Here is an 8,561-nt window from a genome sequence, read left to right on the forward strand (position 1 = left end):
CAGGTGTAAAATGGAGACAGTAATAGCACCTACCTTGAAGGGTTGTTGGGAGGATCAAATGAGATATTTGTAAAACACTTAGCACAATGCATGATTTAGTAGGTGCTTAATAAATGATCTCTCCCTCCCTCCCTCCTTTTCTCCCTTCCTCCCTTCCATGGAAGCAGGGGAACAGAGACCAAGGGGAAGGGATAAAAGAGAAAGGAAGGAGGAGGAGGCTTGGCAATGGCAGTAGCAGCAGAAGGAGTAGGGACATGCACTTCGGAACAGGCAGACTGCTTCTTCCCAGCACTTGCCCCTGCCTCCCACTTGATTCCCACACAAAACCAGCACAGTTTCTATCACATCCCACCCTTTGATGTTAAGGTCTCCACAATTTTCTAGGGAATTTCTCACCACCAAAATAATGGTAAAAACAACAGTAGAAAATGGAGGAGGCTTTGCATGTAAACATCATACAGCATCTTCTGCAAAACAGTGGCTGAGTGACATAAGAGGGAGTTCATAAAAGTCTTCTGAAGTCTAAACAATCACGTTGGCCAGGAATAGCATAAGGAACATTAGGTTCAACCGGTAGCATCACCTATTCTGTGTTACTCAGTCCACCAGACAAAGCATCCCCTCTCCCCAGAAACCTTATGAAGAAGGTATTCCAAAAGTGGAGCTCTTTTAGAGCCTCCTACCAAAAAGCTACATCCTTCTTCTCTGGGAGTTGGATGAATATTCCTAAGACAAATGAAAAGGCCAAGAGACAGATTTTCTGGGTAATTGAGGAAAATAGTAATTAGGCTAGATGGCATTCAATAAATTAATGGTCAGTGGTTTTTATTGGTAACCAAAGACAAGACCATGGACTTCTCAAAATACCAAGGGGGTGCCCCAACAAGTGTGAAAATCTACCCTGATTGGTGAACGATAATGAGGGGGTAGACTTTCAAATGAGGAGTTGGGATGAAAGCCTTCAAGCTCTTCCTGCTGAGAACATGGCTTGATCAAGAGCCGGCTTCCTGCAGCAATCGGATCAAAGGAATCCATCTCTACTCAGACCACTCTGGCTGGTTTTCTCCTTCATGAGCTGTGTCTCCCTCAACTCCAATGGAGGGGTGTAAAGACATGGGCTTAATTCTTTGGAGATAGGATTCATCTAGATTAGATTCTATTTCCAGTCTAAACCAGGCTTTCACAACATATGGTCTGCAGCCGCTTATGGCCTGCCCAAGGATTTCAGGAGGCTCATGAAAAACGTAGAACATCCAACTTACAGCCTATGGGCCACTTGTGACCCACCAAAGCCTCCTGAAGGTTGTATGTTCTGCAGGCCTGCTCTAAACAGAAGTAAGTTCTCCTAGTTGGGTGGGGTCCTGCCCAAGATCCCAGAGTATGTTCCTACAGGATCTGAGTAATCTCGTCTAGCTGCAATGTCTTTCAGAGACTGACTGACTTACAAGGGCTGGTTCCTGAATGAGGAAACAGAGAAAAAGCCTAGATTCTAATTAATGATGGGTTATTCCTATAATAGAAAATAATCATTTCTCTCTCGCTCCTCACCTTCGTTCAGGGGCTCAAAATGACTTCCAAATAAGATAAAGGCAAGTTCATTTGCCATGCTTGTAAAAAGAGAGTTCCTTTCACCTCCTTCATTATTAAAAAGCAAATTCCTCCCAATAGTTCTTTCTAGAAAACAACTGTCCGAACCAGGGGTGGAGAACCCGTGGTTTCAAGGGCCACATGCGACCCACTGGGTCCTCAAGTGAAGGAAGCACTTTGACTGAATCCATTGGACCCCATCCTTGGTCAAAATGATTCTAGAAAAAAAGAAAGCATGCTGGGAGTCAGAAACTTTGGAGCCTGAACAACTTCTCACAGGATGGAGCCATAAAAAGGACTAGAGATGTCTGACTGTGACTCTGCATGTAAACATTATTGCTTTTGTTGTGACTCCATGGGCCATATTGCCCATGGAGCCTCCTTGCAAAGATACTGGATTGGTTTGCCATTTCCTTCTCCAGATCATTTTACAGGTGGGGAACTGAGGCAAACCGTGTTAAGTGACTTTCCCAGGGTCACACAGCTAGAAAGTGTCTGAAGTAGGATTTGAGCTTAGGTCTTCCTGAATCCAGGATCAGTGCTTTGAGCCACCTAGCTGCCTCTGTGCATCTAAGCAGTTCATCCTCATTAAGCGAGTTCTCCAGAAGGCAGAATCCACGAACCTGTTGGAATGCGGAGTACCAACTCCTTTCTTGGGTTAGTGCTAATTTACCAACTACAAGGCAGATTTCTAGAGATAGGATCCCCACCCCTGATAATCAGGGCTGCAGTGATTAAGCTGTTGTTTTAAAAATTCTTCCCCGTATTCCATAATCTGGTCACTGGATTCAGATGGCTCTGGAGGAGAAGTGAAGCTGGAGACCTGCACAGCCCTCCCTCACTCAAAAAAAAAGTCAAGTGCAAGTCATGTCATCATTTCTCTGATAGCATGGTCTTCTTCAGCAACGAAGGATGAACACACACAATACCAGCTGCCCATGCATGGCATGGAAGGTGGAAAAACTCAGTAAAGGTAGTTTGGTCTCAATAAGATGCATACTTTGCACAAAGGCCCATAAAAAACAACAATATCTTTTACAAGGGCCTTGATAATAATTGTCACATTAACAGATTTAACTGGCACTATAATTTCTTATTCTAAATCGGTATCAACTCAGCAGGGGCTACCTATCAGAGGCAGGTCCAAAATCATGTGGGATTCTGGCATATTGATAGTTCTAAGGTAGGCATTCCAACTGACACAAGAGGAGTACAAGAGTAGCTTCATTGTCCTTACTTAAAGGGATTATGGGGTCACCTGACACAACATATCATCAGGAATTAATTTAAATAAAAATTATTTCTGGTCTATCTCTCAAGGTTCTCTCATACACTAGTCAGTTAGCTCAGCCCTCTGAGAAGATTTGTCAGGACCCCAAACATCTATATGTCCCCAGTTACAGATTATTGGCTGCTATATTCCAATAGTATATATGTGTATATGTGTGTGTGTGTGTGTGTGTGTGTGTGTGTGTGTGTGTGTGTATATATATATATATATATATATATACATATCTCTTATAGTTAGGAGCAGCTAGGTGGTGAAGTGGATAGAGAGCACTGAGTCTGCAGCCATCAAGATGACTTCAAATCTAACCTCACACACTTATTAGATATGTGACCTTGGGCAAGTTACTTAACCTCTATTTGCTTTAGGCTCCTCATCTATAAAGCAGGGATAATAACAGTACCTACTTTCCAGGGTTATTGTGAGGATAAAATGAGATAATAATTTAGCATTAGGAAAGCATTTAGCATAATGCCTGGAACATAGTAAGTGCTATATAAAAGTCATTATTTTTATTGGGGGAGGCAAAGCATTAGGGCTAGACTTGAATGTCTCAGATTCCTGAAACATGACAACCTGTTAACAAAGGGCACTGACAATGGAGAGGCCCATTTGAGTGTGATCATGGGTGTACAAAGTCTATTTAACAGTGGAATCCTGTTGCGCCTATCCATTTTGTTAGAGGAACTATCTTATATCACCCACTCAAAATGAGCAACTCTGGACAAAGGGCAATAATGGTATGAATAATATGAATAGTATGTGTCATCCATTAAGCAGTCAAATAACAAGCAAGCAACTATACATATATATATATAAACATACATATATAGACATATATATAGTATGTATATATGCATAGATAATATATATGTTATATAGTATAGAAAAGTTTATGACTTGAAAAATCTAATAGTCATTGTTTAGTCACGTCCAACTCTTTGTGACCTCATTTCAGGTTTTCTTGGCAAAGATACTAGAGAGTGACTTGCCATTTCCTTCTCTATCTCATTTTACAGATTAGGAAACTGAGGCAAACAGGATCAGTGACTTGCCCAAGGTCACACAGCTAGTAAGTGACTGAGGTCAGATTTGAACTCGTAAAGATGAGTCTTCCTGACTCCAGCCCCGGTGCTCTATCCACTAGGACACCTAGCTGCTCATGAACCACCTAGCTGTCAGCTAGCCTTTATTAAATACCTACTATGTTCCAGTACAAAACTATGTTCAAGTACTCAAGATAAAAGAAGGTAAAAAATTAACCCTCTTCTCAAGGAGTTCCCAAGGAGTTGCAAGAAAACACATGCTTGTGGCAGGCCTGAATTTGACACCTATGGTGTAAGGTATAAAAAAGACTAGAAAGGCAGGAAGGGACCAAGTTATGGAGGGCCTTAAGAGCCAAACAGAAGATTTCATATTCAGTCTAGAAGGTAATGGGGAGCCACTGGAGTTAATTGAATAAGGGGATGACATAGTCAGATTTGCAGTTTAGGAAGATCAATTTGACAACTGAGTGGTGGATGAATTAGGCTAAGGAGAGATTTGAAGCAGTGAGACAAACTGAAAGTCTATGCAGTAGTCCAGGTGTGAGGTGATAAGGGTTTAAACGGTGTCAAGGAGAGAGGGTTGTGAATGTGAAAGTGAAACCAAGTTAGAAATGACATTACTTAGCAACACATGGAATATGTAGGTGAAAGAGACTAAGAAGAAGAAAATGTTTGCATTGTAAACCTGGATGACTGGGAGGATGGTGGTAATCTTGACAATGATAGGGAGGCTAGGAAGAGGAGAAGATTATTTGTTTGGGCAGGGGGGAATATAATGAGTTCAGTTTTGGATATATTGAGTTGAACTGGGTCAAATAAGAGAAGTGAGGCTGGAGGTTAGCAGAGAGGTTAAGGCTGGGCAAATATATCTCAAAATCATCTGCATAGAGATGATAACTGAGTCCATGGGAGCTGATGAAATAGTACAGAGGGCATGAAATAGTATAGTATATACTATACTATTTGTGAAATCGTATAGAGGGAGAAGTAAAGAAGGCCTTGGGGACACTCACAGTTAATGGACATGATCTAAAAGAAGATCCAGGAAATGGTCATTAACTTATTCTTTGCTATCTGACAAAGATTCCCCTGTTGGGTTCTTATGAACAGAGAAGTCTAAGAATATGAACCCCACAAGATCATGAGGGCCTGAAGAAAGAGACTGTTAGCCAGTTTCCCTTAGAACTTCCAAAGGAAAAGAAAAATGGGAAGTGTTCTTGAGCCCAGAAAGAACTCATAGAAGAGCTCAAAAAGGAGCTTTAAAATCATATAAAACGGGGAGAAGAAAAATTGGGAAAAGAAATGAGAGAGATGCAAGAGAATTATGAAAAAGACAACATCATGGAAAATTGGTTAAAAAGTAGAATTGGACAAATGGAAAAGGAGATACAAAAACTTACTGAAGAAAATAACTTCTTAAGAGTACAATTGGCCAAATGGAAAAGAAGGTACAAAAGCTAACTGAGGAAAACAGACTAAGAGAAGGGAGAAACCTTTGTTTAGTTTCAGCTCATAGAAATATTTATTGGGTTAGCCTTTGGTCAGGTTAAGAACAGTCCTTTAAAAGGGGAATTCTTAACCTTTTTTTGTACCATGGACCCTTTTAGCCAGCTGGACCGCTGTGAGTTCCTTTTCAGTATAATGTTTTCAAATAAATAAATTAAAACACACAAGATTACCAAGGAAATAAAACATATTGACAATACGGATGACAAAACATTAGAAACAAATACAAGTTCATAGACTCCAGGTTAAGAATGTTTGTCTTAGAAAGAATAATGAAAGAGAGACTGAAAGGTTGAGGAAATGATGTTCCAGGGTATCTGATATGTTTAGAGATTATGCTCTGTCTGAAGAATTAAGATACTAAATGAATGCTTTTGCTATGTTCTATAATATTGTGGAATTTTTTAAGAATGCTATAAATTACAACATGAAAATGATTTGATGAAAGAGAGATTTTCAGGTAAGTTTAATAAGATCTATTCGAGCTTACCTGTTGTTGGTGTTTATTGATAGACTGGCTCCCTTCCTGAGAATTCACACCAATTTAATTAAATTCATTAAGGATTTATTGAACACTTGCTATGTGCCAAATGCTGTACTAGACTTGGTGATAAAAAGACAAAATTAAAATAGTCCCTGCCTTCAAGGAACTTGCATTCTACTCTGATGGGACATCAGCTGACAAAGACATATCCCAACTGTATTAATATGTGATTTTACTCTCCTGGTCTCATTGTATATGGAAACTATCTCTTTCAATACATATTTCTGGCACTGCCTGCCAGTCATCTAAAATATTAACCACCATTCTTTCGCTAGCATTTTTATCAGAAAGACCATAGAAGTTTGGGAATTTCATGGGAATTTCTTCCAGCAAGTATGTATACATTTTAAATTTGGCTTTCTGGAAGCAATACCTATAACCACAATGCTTTCTCATCTAAATCAAAAGGGACTGATTCTAATGGTGGAAATTTTAGGCCAGGTAAGCAGGAAAACCATTTTGGTGAGTCTGGAGAGGAATATCCATTTTGATAGATGAAGTCATTTCATTATTCTTTAAATTGCAATAAGCGAACAGCTACCAACTTTGCTGAAAGTAAGAAACCCTGAGCAAAGGTCTGTCTAAGGGCCTTGGCTAACATGTACATTTTTGGAGAGGTAGAATGATTTCGTTCCCTATACCAGGCATTCATTCTTTACCTGGAGTTTGTGAATTTGGTTATTTTGTTTTTTAATATCTTGACAATTGTACTTAAATATAGTTTTAAAAAATAAACTTATTATTATATTTTATGCATTTAAAAACATTATGCTGAAAAGGAGTCTGTAGGTTTCCACCAAACTGCCAAATATGTCCATGGTGCAGAAAGAAAAAAATGGTTAAACAGTTTTGCTTTACAGAAAAATACAAGAGAGGTCATATGGCTTCTTTGCTTGGCTGTAATACTCAGAGTATGCACTGCTCAGAAAAAATATTCAAAGGAAGAGATGGGACAAAAATGATGAAGGCAGTATCAATGAACAGATGTAAGCATTTCTTTAAGTTTAGCAAGAACATTGCTTGGTTTCTTACAACAGGAAATAGGGCTGAGGGATGTCCTCCTCTCTGTAATCAAGATGACAATTTGTTTTTAGGGCTGAGGAAATAAAAATGCCCCCAAACACTTTATTTCCATTTTCTCTTTATTCCATCTACCTGTGGTTGACATTTTCATTTCCTGAATACATGATAATTCATAATTTAAACTCTTGTGGCTTATAGATTGCAAATTCTGAATAGCTTCCTATTCCACTCAGAATTTTACAGGCTAGAGGATTATTCTGTTTTTTATCTCTAATGTGATTACATAATAATAATTCTTGGTATTTATAAATCACCTTCCATCTAAAGAGCTCAAAGCTGTTCATCTATCTTGTTTTAATGTTACCAAGTATATTAATCATACAAACTGGGGAACCAATAAATGAAATTTGATTATCTAGTGTATCAGATTATGCATAAATACTGAATCTAAAGCCATCATTGGCTTAGAAATAAATCAAAAGAAAATATTAAGACATCACATTTTATGAAAATTTTATGGGAGAAAATGCTCTGTTAAAGTTATCTTTCAAATCTGGAAAGAAAACAAAGACATTTTCCATTACAGTTAGCTCTTGATTTTCTTTTCTAAACAGCGGCACTGAATCTAATGTGCTCTTTTTACACTTGTCTTTGAAGTATGTCTTGTGCTTCTGTTTCTATATGGGTGCATCTGATGCTTGTATGACTTCAGAACAAACAAGAGACTTCATTATGACAGTCCACAAAATATTCTTGAAGTGAAAAATAAATTTTTAAAGAAGAGTTAGTGATTTGTTGGTTATTAAGATGCTAACCAAGCTCAGAGGTAAATATGGAAATTGTCATTGCCAACTCCAGTTTCCCACTCCTTATCTTCCTCAACTAATAATGAGGTCAGGAAGTTTAATATAGCCATCATGATTTGAGATAAGGAGCTCAAAATCAGGTTGTCATGCCCACTAGTTTGAAGACCTGCCATGGTTGGGTGCACTTCTCTCCCTCATGTTGATTTCAGGATTGCTTATAGCCTTTCCAGTTCCTTCTTTTTGCCTTGCAAAGAAATAATGCTTAGGGTCTTTTACAGAGACAATTCTTATTCAAGTATGGGTTGTATTAGGTGGCCTCAGATATCCATTTGAATAATCACATTCAATGAAATGATCACAAATCTGTTTCATCATTTTCCTCCTACTAGCTTCATGTAGGAATGAACTCAGGATAATATCATGAAGTAGAATTTTCTACAAAATCTTCTTTAATTTGATTTTTTTCTCTGTTTCACTGTTTTTTGAGAGGATATTATTTATCATCTTCCACCCACCATCTTAGTGTTTTACAAATGGGTTTATATTTTAACTCAGTTTTGTATCTCATTGCACTTGGTGAGGAGATCAAGTTATTTGCTGGTTGACATGGTTTCTGGAGTCTTGTGGCTTCTTCATTTTGATAAGATTTAGTGAACTTTTCCAGAAAATAATAATAATCAAGTCCAATATCTTTGTCTTTCTCTGCTTTCCTGTTCTTAATATCCTTGTCTTAGTTTAATAGGTCAGGTTGAAGATATTAT

Source organism: Notamacropus eugenii, chromosome 2 (assembly GCF_028372415.1).
Source record: "Notamacropus eugenii isolate mMacEug1 chromosome 2, mMacEug1.pri_v2, whole genome shotgun sequence".
NCBI classification, from domain to species: Eukaryota; Metazoa; Chordata; class Mammalia; order Diprotodontia; family Macropodidae; genus Notamacropus; species Notamacropus eugenii.